The sequence below is a fragment of the Pristiophorus japonicus genome, chromosome 8 (genome assembly GCF_044704955.1).
Source record: "Pristiophorus japonicus isolate sPriJap1 chromosome 8, sPriJap1.hap1, whole genome shotgun sequence".
NCBI classification, from domain to species: domain Eukaryota; kingdom Metazoa; phylum Chordata; class Chondrichthyes; family Pristiophoridae; genus Pristiophorus; species Pristiophorus japonicus.
The window spans coordinates 167,227,571-167,242,554 of NC_091984.1; the positions used below are offsets into that span (position 1 = coordinate 167,227,571).

The window sequence follows — 14,984 nt, forward strand, 5'->3', positions numbered from 1 at the left end:
GTCTGTGTCAGCTCTTTGCTAGAGAAATCCTAAACTAATCCCACTGCCCCGCTCTCTCCCCATAACCCTGTACCAATCCTAAACTAATCCCACTGCCCCACTCTCTCCCCATAGCCCTGTATCAATCCTAAACTAATCCCACTGCCCCAATGTCTACCCATAGCCCTGTATCAATCCTAAACTAATCCCACTGCCCCACTGTCTACCCATAAACCTGTACCAATCCTAAACTAATCCCACTGCCCTGCTCTCTCCCCATAGCCTTGTATCAATCCTAAACTAATCCCACTGCTCCGCACTCTCCCCATAGCCCTCTATCAATCCCAAACTAATCCCACTGCCCCGCTCTATCCCCATATCCCTGTATTAATCCCAAACTAATCCCACTGCTCCGCTCTATCCCCATCGCCCTGTATCAATCCCAAACTAATCCCACTGCCCCGCTCTATCCCCATCGCCCTGTATCAATCCTAAACTAATCCCACTGCCCCGCTCTATCCCCATAGCCCTGTATCAATTCTAAACTAATCCCACTACCCCCCTCTATTCTCATAGCCCTGTATCAATCCAAAACTAATCCTACTACCCCACTCTATCCCCATCGCCCTGGATCAATCCCAAACTAATCCTACTGCCCCACTCTATCCCCATCGCCCTATATCAATCCTAAACTAATCCCACTGCCCCGCTCTATCCCCATAAACCTGTACCAATCCTAAACTAATCCCACTGCCCTGCTCTCTCCCCATAGCCTTGTATCAAACCAAAACGAATCCCACTGCCCCACTCTCTCCCCATAGCCCTGTATCAATCCTAAACTAATCCCACTACCCCCCTCTATTCTCATAGCCCTGTATCAATCCAAAACTAATCCTACTGCCCCACTCTATCCCCATCGCCCTGGATCAATCCCAAACTAATCCTACTGCCCCGCACTCTCCCCATAGCTCTGTATCAATCCTAAACTAATCCCACTGCCCCGCTCTCTCCCCATAGCCTTGTATCAAACCAAAACTAATCCCACTGCCCCACTCTCTCCCCATAGCCCTGTATCAATCCTAAACTAATCCCACTGCTCCGCACTCTCCCCACAGCCCTCTATCAATCCTAAACTAATCCCACTGCTCCGCACTCTCCCCATAGTCCTCTATCAATCCCAAACTAATCCCACTGCCCCGCTCTATCCCCATAGCCCTGTATTAATCCCAAACTAATCCCACTAACCCCCTCTATTCTCATAGCCCAGTATCAATCCAAAACTAATCCTACTGCCCCACTCTATCCCCATCGCCCTGTATCAATCCTAAATTAATCCCACTGCTCCGCACTCTCCCCATAGCCCTGTATCAATTCCAAACTAATCCCACTACCCCCCTCTATCCCCATAGCCCTGTATCAATCCCAAACTAATCCTACTGCCCCACTCTATCCCCATCGCCCTGGATCAATCCCAAACTAATCCCACTGCCCCACTCTATTCCCATCGCCCTGTATCAATCCCAAACTAATCCCACTGCCCCACTCTATCCCCATCGCCCTGTATCAATTCCAAACTAATCCCACTGCCCCACTCTATCTCCACAGCCCTGTATCAATCCCAAACTAATCCCACTGCCCACTCTACCCCCATCACCCTGTATCAATCCCAAACTAATCCCACTGCCCAACTCTATCCCCATAGCCCTGTATCAATCCCAAACTAATTGTCACAATTTCACTTAAACCTTTCTGCTCCCTCAATATTTTTCCCAGCACTCCGGACGGAGCGAAGTGATGTGTGTGGTGAGGGCTAGGGGATTGGGACGACAGGTTCCACAGGCACTGGACAGACAGCCAAGTTGTCATTCTTCAGCTGAGAACCTAGAGAAAGAGCATCAGCTGACTATGTAACTGTGGAGGGCATCACAGGCTAGCCGATCCTGTTCTCGCCCAATGTCCAAACACTTGCCTTTTCCAGGAGGGGTCAGTGAAGAGCATTCAGGGATAGGTTTAGAGAAAAACCAGAGGCTTGCATTTTAATAGCGCCTTTCATGACCTCAGGACATCCCAAAGCGCTTTACAGCCAATGAAGTATTTTTGAAGTGTAGTCACTGTTGTAATGTAGGAAACCCAGCAGCCAAATTACGCACAGCAAGCTCCCACAAACAGAAATGTGATAATGATCAAATAATGGCCCAAACATTGCAGTCTCTCTGGGTGCATATGATGTGCGATTTGTCAAAATGTCATCCCTGGGAGAAGGCCATTTGCCCAACTCCCGCCCAGCGAATGTCCTTCAAACTCTTACTCCTGGTAAAAGCAGCATATAGCCTACTTTTACCAGCGTAAGAGTTTTAAAACAGAAAAAAATAAATGTTATTACTTATTTTTATATTAAAAATGCTGTCTATGAAGGTAAGTTTATTTTGAACACGATTGAAACATTTTTTCAAATAAATCATAAAAATAAATTTTTCTCTGAAACATTTAATTTAACACAATTTCTATTAATTTAAAAAAGTGGTGTTTTTTTTAAATTTATGTTGGTGTTTTTGATTTTAGGGGTATTCTCATTGTTAATACTAGCAGCTGGAAGCTCCCATTACTATGAATGAGAATACTACATTGTGATTGGTGGTCCAGGCCCACGTGATCCCAGGATATGCATCCGCTCCTGGAAGATATGAGCCCGAATGCTGGACTATGCAGGTAGACCTCGGAGCGCATGCCAAGGCATAGAATACAAGAGCAGGGAGGTTATGCTTGAACTATATAAAACACTGGTTAGGCCTCAGCTGGAGTACTGCATGCAGTTCTGGTCACCGCATTACAGGAAAGATGTGATTGCACTGGAGAGGGTGCAGAGAAGATTTATGAGGATGTTGCTGGGACTGGAGAATCTTAGCTATGAGGACAAATTGGATAGACTGGGTTTGTTTTCCTTGAAACAGAGGAGGGTGAGGGGAGACCTCATTGAGGTGTATAAAATTGAGAGGCATGATTAGAAAGGGCCTATTTCCCTTAGCAGAGGGGTCAGCAACCAGGGGGCATAAATTTAAAGTAATTGGTAGAAGGTTTAGAGGGGATTTGAGGGGAGATTTCTTCACCCAGAGGGTGGTGAGGGTCTGGAACTCGCTCCCTGAAAAGGTGGTAGAGGCAGAAACCCTCACTACATTTAAAAAATACTTGAATGTGCACTTGAAATGTTGTAACCTACAGGGTTAGAAACATAGAAACATAGAAAATAGGTGCAGGAGTAGGCCATTCGGCCCTTCGAACCTGCACCGCCATTCAATAAGATCATGGCTGATCAGAGTTACGGACCTAGAGTTGGAAAGTGGGATTAGGCTGGATAGCCGTTTGTTGGCCGGCACGGAAACGATGGGCCAAAATGGCCTCCTTCAGTGCTGTAAATTTCTATGATTTTACATTCCTCCGGGACCACCAGGTATTTTCGTTAAAAGAATTTCGGTCGGAGGCGTCCGCCCGCAGGAAGCCTCTGCCTGCAATTTTCGGGCCAATCTGTTTTAGTGATGTCAGTTGTGGGATAAATATTGGCCAGGACTCGGAGAACTCCCCTGCTTTTCTTCACAGTAGTGCCGTCCACCTGAGAGAGCAGACAGGGCTCAGTTTAACATCTATTCTGAAACACAGTACCTCCAACAGTTCAGCACTCCCTCAGTGAGCCTGGATTATGTGCTCAGGTCACTGGGGTGGGGACTTGAACCCACAAACCTCTGACTCAGAGACAAGAGAGTGATACCATTGAGCCACAGCTAATACTCAGTATAAATAGTGCAATGGATCCCAGTGGAATCTGGTAGTTGAGGGAACTCTAGGGGAGGCTTTGAGGGTGAGACCCAGTGACAGTTCAGTTTTGGTGACTAGCCGAGTGCCTTTTCCTCTCAGTCAAACCTGAATTTATTTTAAAGCTTCAGAATCTGCGCCTGTCCCATCGAGAGCAAATTTCCCCTCCCTCTCGCTCGCGCCGATTCTGCGCGGCCGTCTCACCTACCAAGCATTGCCGCCACCTCTGGCAGGCCGGTTTTTGCGGTGGCCCCTGGCGGCTGCCCCTTTGCGTGGTTGGACGCGCCCGGCTCTGGGCTTGCGGTGAATCTGCGCCGCCCGGCTGGGCTTGGGCAAGGTGGCGGGCGGGCGGCCACACATGACCTGGGGGCACCGGGAGGCGGCCGGGGTGGATTTGCGGGCGGCCAAGTTCTTCCTGATGACTGCCGTCGCCGCTTCTGCATCTTCTTTGGGCATTGCTACCACCGCCATCGGACTCCACAGGAGGCTATCGGAGCCCGAGGCGCCGGTGTTGGCCGTCTGCACCAGCGAGCCCTTGCTCACCAGGTACCTGACGGTGTGGTTGACGCGGGCGGCCACGGCCCGCAGGATGCGCTGGGTGACGGTCGGAGCTGCCACGGCTGCCGCTGTGTCCTCCCCCTCCTCGGCCGCTTCTTGTTGTTGCTGTTGGTGGTGCCCAGCGTCACCTTCTCCGCCATGCCCGAATCGCCTGCCTTCTCCTCTGCCTCTGCCTCTGCCTCTGCTGCTACCGCAGCCTTCTGGTTGTTGGCGTCACCCGTGCTTGGGAGGCTCTCTGGGGGTAGCAGCTCTTCCCTCCCTCTCTGTCTCTCCCTGTCCCATGCCTCCGCACCAACACGTGGCTGACACCAACAGGCCTGAAACTAGTCTCGCTCTGGCCCAGCTGCTTTTAAGGAGCTCCCGTTGGTTTAGAGCATTGATTGACATGTTGTTGCTCCCGTCAAATTCCTGATCACTCCCTGTAACTACGTTAATGACTAGTGTTAAAGTAGCACACACAGAGCGATTGCAACCCCCAATAGTTAGAACTGGACACATGGGATTGCGTGGACATTGCTGAATCCCCACTATTTTGTAGATTATAGCTCCTACCCAATCCTGTGGTTAAGTGAGATCTGATAGCAATACAGATCTGCAAACATTCACTGATTCAGGGCAGTTGAATAAACATGCCTTGGCAGGATCTGCGTGCAGCAGAGCAGCCTATCCCCATACAGCAGTTTATATTGTAGTCTACTATTCCTATGTTACAACAGTGACTACACTCCAAGAGTACTTAATTGGCTATAAAGTGCTTTGAGACGTCCGGTGGTCGTGAAAGGCGCTATATAAATCCAAGTCTTTCTTTACTGTTTCTGTATCTAACTAATCTGAAGTAGCTGGGTAGCCTGTCCAAAGTACCAGTACGTGAGATTAATGGCAGATAAAATTTAAACTAGACTGCTTTTGGTTTCCTCAGCCTGACCAATCCCTCAGATATATTACATTTCCTACTTTACAACAGTGACTACACTTCAGAATACTTAATTGACTGTAAAGCACCTTGGGACTTCCTGCGGTTGTGAAAGACGCTATATAAATGCAAGTCTTTTTGTTTTCTGGAGTGAGACTTAGCCAGGAGACAGCTATGTGTCTGAAGGTTCCCAGGCCAGTAAATGCACCTCAGGTGCACTGCTCCTGTTCGGCACTTATGGAAGTAAATCCCAGTGTCTAGTCACTGTGAGCCTGTACTTACCACTGCCAGCTAAAGCTGCATTGCCTGAAAGCAATACCCTCCCCGCTAAATGTACTGATACGGTAGGCCAGAGCCCAGCAAGGTCCCAAATATCCCGGGGCCGTGCCGAGGTGCATTTGGAGTGCTGCAGTTTCCTTCAGTATTTTTAAGATTGACTTCCTAATCGTCTTGTATCACCAGTCTTCCCCTGTCTCCTTCTCTGTTGTCTTCATAAAGATACAATACCCCATGGGCACTGCTTTCTTTGCCTTGGAGAAATATTATTTGCGAAACGTAGTGTCCTCTGTGTCAGCACCAAATAAGTTGTTAACTTATCCAGTGAAAACAAATGTTATCTGTACTTCCCACTTCCTTCATAATTGAAGCTGTTTTTAACTTCAAGATTAGTAAGTTGTTTAAGGTTTGCTCATTATATTGAGCTGGACCACACCCTACACATTTTATTGGGGAGGGAAAGGGTGCATCTCTTGATTAGAGGATATATTGTATCACACTGGTTGTGGTCGAGGCTTCTCCTGATCATCCAACCTGGAGAGGCACAAGGACACACGCACCACGGAGAAACCGTAGAAATGTGGGGACTGTGGGAAGGGATTCAATTCCACGTCTGACTTGGAAATTCATCGACGTAGTCACACCAGTCAGAGACCGTTCGCCTGCTCCATGTGTGGAAAGGGATGCACTAAGTCATCCAACATGCTGACACATCAGCGACGTCACACTGGGGAGAGGCCGTTCACCTGCTCTGAGTGTGGGAAGGGATTCACTCAGTCATCCGCCCTGCTGACACACCAGCGAGTTCACGTGACTACAGGGTAAGGATTCTGCTGTTATTCACATCCCTACTGAATCGTGTTCATTCTGTTAGTTGGCGTTTGTTTCTGTTGATGTTAATAATCCTTCAACTAGGCTAGAGTTTAATATTTTGATATTTCAAATAACAGTGTGTCGATATTTGATGTCTCCAAGATAAGAGAAGACTAATTGATGTCCTGTTACTGACTGCTCCATTTTTGATCGGGGCAGAGGAGCGGTGAGAGATCAGGGTCCAGGAGAGGCGAGGGCCCAGGGGCAGCACAGGCCAGCCCACACTGCGATCTATGGATAGTAGGAGCATGTGTGCGCATTAGGTCCGTGCAGCAGAGCTGGTCTCCAGTCGTCTTGGTTAATCTTTGCCACTGGATCAAGACCTAGCTCTGTCAAGCCCGTGTGGTGGCTGGTGTGCAACGGCCACCACACGTTAAAAGAATCCATGCACAGGCATCTTCCACCCTTCAACATGTAGTTCGGGAGCTAGAATGTCAGGTCCTTCATTGAAACACCTGTGAACTCATCTCTTTTTGATGTGGAAGCAGGTCATCCTCGATACGAGGGACCGCCTATCGCTATACTATACTACTGTTTCTGTAACCAGATTATACTAACCGGTTGCCCTATGCAGGAGGGGTTTAGGTTATCCCACCTCCCAACGATAATAGGGGGCTCACTCACACAAACCAGGTGCAAATATTCCACTGTGTGTCAACCTGGAGTTCAGAGCTGGCATCCGGTCTTCACTCACTGGGCCTGTCTGGAGCGGGTTCAAACCCTGCAACCTCTAACTCAGGGGCGGGAATGCGACCACAAAAAGAAAGACGCGTTTATATAGCCCCCTTCACGACGTCTCAAAGAGCTTTACAGCCAATGAAGTACTTTTTAAAGTGTAGTCATTGTTGTAATGTAGGAAATGGGGCAGTCAATTTGCGTACAGCAAGATCCCACAAGCAGCAATGTGATCAATGACATGATAATCTGTGTTAATGATGGTTGTCGAGGGATAAATATTGGCCAGGACACCGGGGAGAATGCCCCTGATCTTCTTAGAATCTGCCGTGGGGCCTTTTACCTCCACCTGAGAGAGCAGATGGGGTCTCGGTTTAATGTTTCATCCAAAAGACGGCATCTCCGACAGTGTAGCACTCCCTCAGTACTGCACTGGAGTGTCAGCCTCGATTATGTGTTTGAGTGGGCCAAAGGCTCCTTCTGAGCATTGCCTGAACGTAATACCCACCCCACTATATGGAAAACCAGGAAGGTCCCAGATATGATCCCGGGCCGTGCTAAGGCGCATTTGGAGTGCTGTAGTTGGCCTCCTAAACGCTACCCAGTACATGCTCCTGGCAAGTGCCCGTGTGCTAGCGTAGGGAGAGGACAGGATCACATTTGGCTGCTCCCCGCACCGCCCCCCCACAATTCATGTAGAATAAATGGCCACTGATTGCAAGGCTCACACCTGTAGAATCATGTCCCAGTCAGGAGTTCGACCTTCTTGAGAGGGGTGGAGAAAACTGGAGATAGAAAATTAAAAGCTGCATTGCATTCTTAAAGGGGGCGCCATCTTGACAAAAAGATCCAACAACAACTTGCATTTATATAGCGCCTTTAACGTAATAAAATGTCCCAAGGTGCTTCACCGACGTGTTATTAGATAAAATTTGGGACCAAGCCACATAAGGAGATATTAGGATATGTGATAAGCTTGGTCAAAGAGGTAGGTTTTAAGAAGTGTCTTCAAGGAGGAGAGAGAGGTAGAGAGGGAATTCCAGAGCTTCGAGCCTCGACAGCTGAAGGCACGGCTACCAATGGTGGAGCGAAAGGAGTGGGAAATGCACAAGAGGCCAGAGTTGGAAGAATGCAGAATACTCGAAGGGTTGTAGGACTGGAAGCAGTTACAGAGATAGGGAGAGACAAGGTCATGAAGGGATTTGAATGTAGCGATGAGCATTCTAAATACAGGCAAATCTTTGTGCACTGAGGGAGTGTTGCTCTGTGAGAGGTGCCGTCTTTTGGATGAAACGTTAAACTCAGGCGCCGTCTGCTCTCTCAAGTGGATGTAAAAGATCCCATGGCAGTATTTTGAAAAAAAGCAGAAGGGTTCTCCCGCTATCCTGGCCAAAATTTATTGTACAACGTATAACACTAAAAAACAGATTACCGTGTCATTATTACATTGCTGCTTGTGGGATCTTGCTGTGCGCAAATTGGCTGCCGTGTTTCCTACATTGCAACAGTTACTACACTTTAAAAGTACTTCAGCTCTCTCAGGTGGATGTAAAAATTCCACAGCACTACTGCGAAGAAGAGCAGGGGTGTTCTCCTTGAGTGCTGGCCATTATTTATCCCATAACTGACATCACTAAAACAGATTGGCCTGAAAATTGCGGTCGGAGGCTTCCTGCGGGCGGACACCTCCGACCAAAATTCTTTTTATGAAAATACCTGGTGGTCCCGGAGGAACATAGACTTGCGCTTCGAGGTCTACCTGCGCAGCCCAGCGTACGGGCCCATATCTTCCAGGAGCGTATGCGTATCCTGGGATCACGTGGGCCTGGACCACCAATCACATTCATAGTAATGGCAGCTCCCAGCTCACGTTATTATCAATGAGAATACCCCTAAGATCAAATAAAACACCAACACTTCACATATTTAAATTAATAGAAATTACATTAAATTAAATGTTTTAGAGAAAAATGTATTTTTGTGAATTTTTAAAAAAATGTTTTAATAGTGTTCAAAATAAACTTACCTTCACAGACAGTGGTTATAATATAAAAATAAGTAATAACATTTATTTTTTCTATGTTTTAAAACTCCTACGCTGGTAAAAGTAGACTATATGCTGATTTTACCAGGCGTAAGAGTTTGAAGGACTTTCGCTGGGCAGCAGTTGGGAAAATGGCCCAAATCTCCGCCCGCGAATGTCCTTCTCCCGGGGATGACATTTTGATAAATTGCACATCGTATGCACTCGAAGAGGCCGCAATGTTCGGGCCATTATGTGATCATTATCACATTTCTGTTTGTGGGAGCTTGCTGCTGGGTTTCCTACATTACAACAGTAACTACACTTCAAAGGTACTTCATTGGCTGTAAATGTTTTGAGACCTCCCAAGGTCGTGAAAGGCGCTATATAAATGCAAGTTCTTTGTTTTGTCTGGAAGTGCTATGTGCTGAAACAAAGTCAAACACAGCTTCCCTGGTGATAGTCTTAACACAATTTAAATAGGCAATAAAAGGAAAGCTCCTCAGGGCAGATATTTTATGAAGTTAGAACCCCTGTTGTGAATGAAACAATGAAAGATTTTCCAGGCTATCTCCTGTGGTATCACATAGTTTGGTCCCATGGAAGAATTCAGCTGTCAGATCCCTGTCAAGGAAGCAGCTTGCTCATTAATCTGGACAACAATCGTACATTTGTCCCACAGGCATCGGCATGTTCTGTTCGCCAGTCACTAATGGCCCTGCAGGGAGGCTATCGATGGGACGGAAGGCTCTCTGTTGACATGATAAGACTGTTCTTGCAAGGTTTGTGAGCAGCAAACAAAACCCAGGGTTACCTAAGGAAAGAGCTGCTGATCTCATTGTCTTCCCATTTCCATCCAGTTTGAGGATGTTCCAGGTTTAAACAGTTTGTACTGTGATCATTGTAAATCTGCACAAGGACACTATAATTAAAAGTGCTCTTACTGCGTTTACTGTGCCTCCTGGCAAACTGTTTCAGGAGGACAATCTACTTGCTTAGCAGGTTCACAAAATAAACCGATAAAATGTGATCGAAAGCCCCACAAAGGAATAAATAAATTGCATTTATATAGCGCCTTTCATAACCTCTGGACATCCCAAAGCACATTGCAGCCAATGAAGTACTTTTGAAGTGTAGTCACTGTTGTAATGTAGAAAATGCGACAGCCAATTTACACACAGCAAGCTCGCACAAACAGCAATGTGATCAATGACCAGATAATCTGTTTTTTCGTAATGTTGGTTGGGGTATAAATACTGGCTATGACAGCACCTCTGACAGTGCAGCACTCCCTCAGTACTGCACTGGGGTGTCAGCCAAGATTTTGAGCTCACGTCTCTGGAGTGGGACTTGAACCCACAGCTGTAATATATATATAGCTCCACCAGGAGGTGGGTGGGGTGGCTTGACCCATCCACCTCCATGGAGGTGTGTGGGGGACCTGACCCATCCACCTCCATGGCACGAACCTGGTATTGCAGTACTTCCAGGAACGGTGCAGTGGCTCTAGGCCTTTTGGCTAAGAGCATTGGCGCAGAGTGATCCTTGGCGTGTGCAAGGTGACCTCTGGCGTTTGTGATTTGACAAAGAATTGGAACGATTGGCTACGAATTTCAAAAAAAAAAAAAAATATATATATATATATATATATATAGCTCCACCTGTGGACTACTGTGACACTGCAGCGGGGTGCTGTGCACAAATAAAGAGGGAACAGGTCACCTGACTAGAGTTCCAGAGTGTTCTGCCATCTTAAGGCTTGTGTGTGTTGTGAGTTGTACTGAAGATATAACAACAGCCTTCTGACTCAGTTGTAGAGAACTCTACCATTGAAGGCTGGCACCACTGGGATAAATAATTTAGACTAGTGGATGGCAGACAGTAGTGTTCCCCAGGGATTAGTGCTAGCACCACTGTTTCTTTTTTATATATATAAATGACTTGGATTTTGGAAGACTGAGTAAAATTTCAAAATTTGCTGATGCTACCAAATTTGGAGGTGTGGCAAACAGTGAGGGTGATACCAATCGACTGCAACAGGACATAGATAGGCTGGCAGAATGGGCAGAGAAGTGGCAAATCAAATTTAATACAGAGAAGTGTGAGGTGATGCATTTTGGCAGAAGGGATTGGGAGAGGCAATATAGACTTAATGGCACAGTTCTAAATAGTGTGCAGGGACAGAGGGACCTGGGGGTTCATGTGCATAGATCTTTGAAGGTGCAGGACATATTGAGAGTAGTTAGCAAAGCATATGGGATCCTGGGCTCCATAAATAGAGGTATTGAGTACTAAAGCTCAACCTTTGTCGAGCTCTGATTCGGCCACAACTGGAGTATTGCGTCCAGTTCTGGTCACCACACTTTAGGAAGGATGTGCAGGTCCTTGAGGGGATGCAGGGGAGATTTACCAGAGAGGTTTCAGGGATAAGGGATTTTAGCTACAAGGTTAGGTTGGAGAAGCTGGGGTTTTCTCTTTGGAGCACATGAGGTTGAAGGGAGATTTGATAGAGATATACAAGATTATGACAGGTTTAGCTGAGGGTACAAGGACTTGGAGGGGATGTGAGGAAGAACTTTTTTACGCAGCGAATGGTGATGACCTGGAACCCACTGACTGCGAGGGTGGTGGAAGTGGAGACGATTGGTGATTTCAAAAGTAAATTGGAGAGGCACTTGAGGGAAATAAACTTGCAGGGCTACGGAGATAGAGCGGGGGAATGGGACTGACTGGATTGCTCTATAGAGAACCGGCATGGACCCGATGGGTCGAATGGCCTCCTTCTGTGCCGTAATGACTCTATAACAGTTCATGTGACTGCACATCATCAGAACTGAGCCAGATCGTATTCTCACTGAATATCCAAACATGCCACCTTCCAATCAGGAGCAGCAACCTGGACTGAGGTTCCCATCACAAGCCCAAGAATGCTGGAGCCAATTGTATACTGACTAACTGGTGCACCTTGGCTCCAGTGTGTACCATCTACAAGATGCACTGTAGCAACTTGCCAAGGCTTCTTCGACAGAATCTCCCAAACCCACGACCTCCACCACCCAGAAGGACAAGGACAGCAGTCACATGGGAACACCACCTCGAACTTCCCCTCCAAGTCACACACCATCCTGACTTGGAAATATATCAACATTCCTTCATTGTTTCTGGGTCAAAATCCTGGAACTCCCTCTTTAACAGCACTGTGGGAGCACCTTTACCACACGGACTGCAGTGGTTCAAGGCGGCGGCTCACCACCACCTTCTCGAGGGCAGTTAGGGATTGGCAATAAATGCTGGTCTTGCCAGCGACGCCCACATCCCGAGAATTTATTTAAAAAGTCTTCACAGGCCATGAGTCCAAGCCGGGTGGCACATGTGGATCATAAGCTATCTGTCAATTGGCAGTTCATTTGTACCCAAACTATTTTTGTGTGGGTGAAAAGTTTTTGATATCTATGGTACTATTTGAAGAAGAGCAGGGGATTCTCCCCAGTGTCCTGACCAATATTTATCCCTCAACTAACATCACTAAAACAGATTATCTATTCATTATCACATTGCTTTTTGTAGGAGCTTGCTGTGCGCAAATTGGCTGCTGACTTTCCTACATTACAAAAGTGACTACACTCCAAAAGTACTTAATTGGCTGTAAAGCCCTTTAGGACCTCCTGAGGTTGTGAAGGGCGCTAAATAAATGCAAGTTTTTTCATGTTATAATTAATGTCACTATGTTGACTGCAAAGCTCTGTTCAGCATGAGTAACAAAGCCCCTTTAAATGGCTACTTCCACACATTTCATAAATAGCTCCACAGGTTAAGCCAGTGTAGTAGCTAAGTAATGTGCACTACAGAAAGTCCCAGCTTCAGTGCCTGGTGTAAACTGAGGAGGGTTTGCTACAGTTAACCTCAGTGTCCCTGGGTAAGGGTGAAGCAATATCAGACAGGGTCCCTGCAAACCAGTGCTGCCCTTGCAGGGAATGCATGCTAGATGAGAATAGGGTTGCACTTAGCTGTTCTGCCACCCCCACCTTTTATCAGATGCAAGAGTTTTGAGGATAGTTGCTGGGCAAAATATGGGTAAATCCCACAATCTTTCCCTTGCAAATGTCCTCGCTCCCGCATGCACATTGTGCGCTGAAAACCAGCTTTTGCGATGCCTTCCTGGGTCCGTACACACTCCGTACGGACCCAGGGAGGCCGGGATTTCTGCCCCATTGTCTTCTGCACCCTCTCTAAGGCCTTGACATCCTTCTTAAAGTGTGGTGCCCAGAATTGAACACAATACTCCAGCTGAGGCCTAACCAGTGTTTTGTAAAGGTTTAGCATAATGTCCTTGCTTTTGTACTCTATTACTCTATTAATAAAGCCAAGGATCCCAGATGCTTTTTTAACAGTCTTCTCAGCTTGTCCTGCCACCTTAAATGATTTGTGTACGTACACTCTCAGGTCTCTGTAACTGCACGTCCTTTAAAATTGCATACAATTATATGGTCGCTTATCTAATTGTTCTTTGTGGACCTTGCAAATTGGCTGCTGCATTTTCCTCCTTTACAACAGTGACTACACTTGGCTGTGAAGCACTTGGAGATGTCTCAACGTTCTACAAGTTCTTTCGGGGGGCGGGGGGGTGGGGGTGGGGGTCAGGCGGTGGGCAGTGGGAAGAAAAAACTGGAAGGAAAACTGATTTTTCATTGGATGAGTGAGGTTATTTTGTTTATTAATCACTTTTCCTGGCTGATTGTTTTCACTTGATACTGATAAATGTAGCATTCAATGTCTGATGTGCAATGTCTGATATCACACTGAAAGGTACAAGCGTAATACGATCCCTTGGTGTTAGCCCAGGTAATGTGTTCTCACTCAGACGTTTCGCTGTCCCCGGGGCTTTTTGTGTAAAGTGCATCACTCAGATAACAAGCCACACTACACAGGAGGTGACTTGAAATTCACAGCATTCGTCATGGGATGTTGCACTCTTCCAAATCGGCCTTTTGGCTAAGATCATGCGTAACTGACCTGACAGGGGAGTAACCACCATAACCCCAAGGTGGTTCTCCCTGGATCAGGAAGGTGGTTCTCCTATGCTTTTTTGGAAACAGGAGGTGTGTGGGGGACCTGACCCATCCACCTCCATGGCACGAACCTGGTATTGCAGTACTTCCAGGAACGGTGCAGTGGCTCTCGGCCTTTTGGCTAAGAGCATTGGCGCAGAGTGATCCTTGGCGTGTGCAAGGTGACCTCTGGCGTTTGTGATTTGACAAAGAATTGGAACGATTGGCTACGAATTTCAAAAAAAAAAAAAAAATCCTTCCGATCGCTTCTTGGCCTTTTGGCTAAGATCATGTGTAACTGACCTGACAGGGGAGTAACCACCATAACCCCAAGGTGGTTCTCCCTGGATCAGGAAGGTATATGCTTGCTTTTTTGGAAATAGGAGGTGGGTGGGGTGGCTTGACCCATCCACCTCCATGGAGGTGTGTGGGGGACCTGACCCATCCACCTCCATGGCACGAACCTGGTATTCAGTATTTCCAGAAACGGTGCAGTGGCTCTAGGCCTTTTGGCTAAGAGCATTGGCGCAGAGTGATCCTTGATGTGTGCAAGGTGACCTCTGGCGTTTGTGATTTGACAAAGAATTGGAACGATTGGCTACGAATTAAAAAAAAAAAAATCCTTTCTTCAGTCTGAATGCATGTAGCTTAGCAGGAACTGACACTGATGAAGGTGGTTACATCCATCAAAACAAAATACTACAGATGCTAGAAATCTGAAAAAAACAGAAACTATTGGGAATACACAACAGGTCAGGCAGCATCTGTGGAGAGTGAAATAGGGTTAACGTTTCAGATCGATGACCTTTTGTCAGATTGAAGGGTTGTGCAT

The 14,984-nt window shown here is 46.9% G+C and overlaps 1 protein-coding gene, 1 non-coding gene and 1 pseudogene across 2 annotated transcripts in view; 2 read left to right on the plus strand and 1 right to left on the minus strand.

Annotated features, from left to right (window-relative positions):
- Positions 1-14,984, minus strand: part of LOC139268803 (glutathione hydrolase 5 proenzyme-like) — a 101,436-nt gene that overhangs the window by 78,722 nt on the left and 7,730 nt on the right. The window lies entirely within an intron of this gene.
- Positions 14,073-14,281, plus strand: LOC139270017 (U2 spliceosomal RNA; annotated as a pseudogene).
- On the plus strand, positions 14,415-14,612 carry LOC139269972 (U2 spliceosomal RNA). The gene has a single exon (XR_011594378.1). It is a non-coding gene; the product is annotated as a U2 spliceosomal RNA (small nuclear RNA).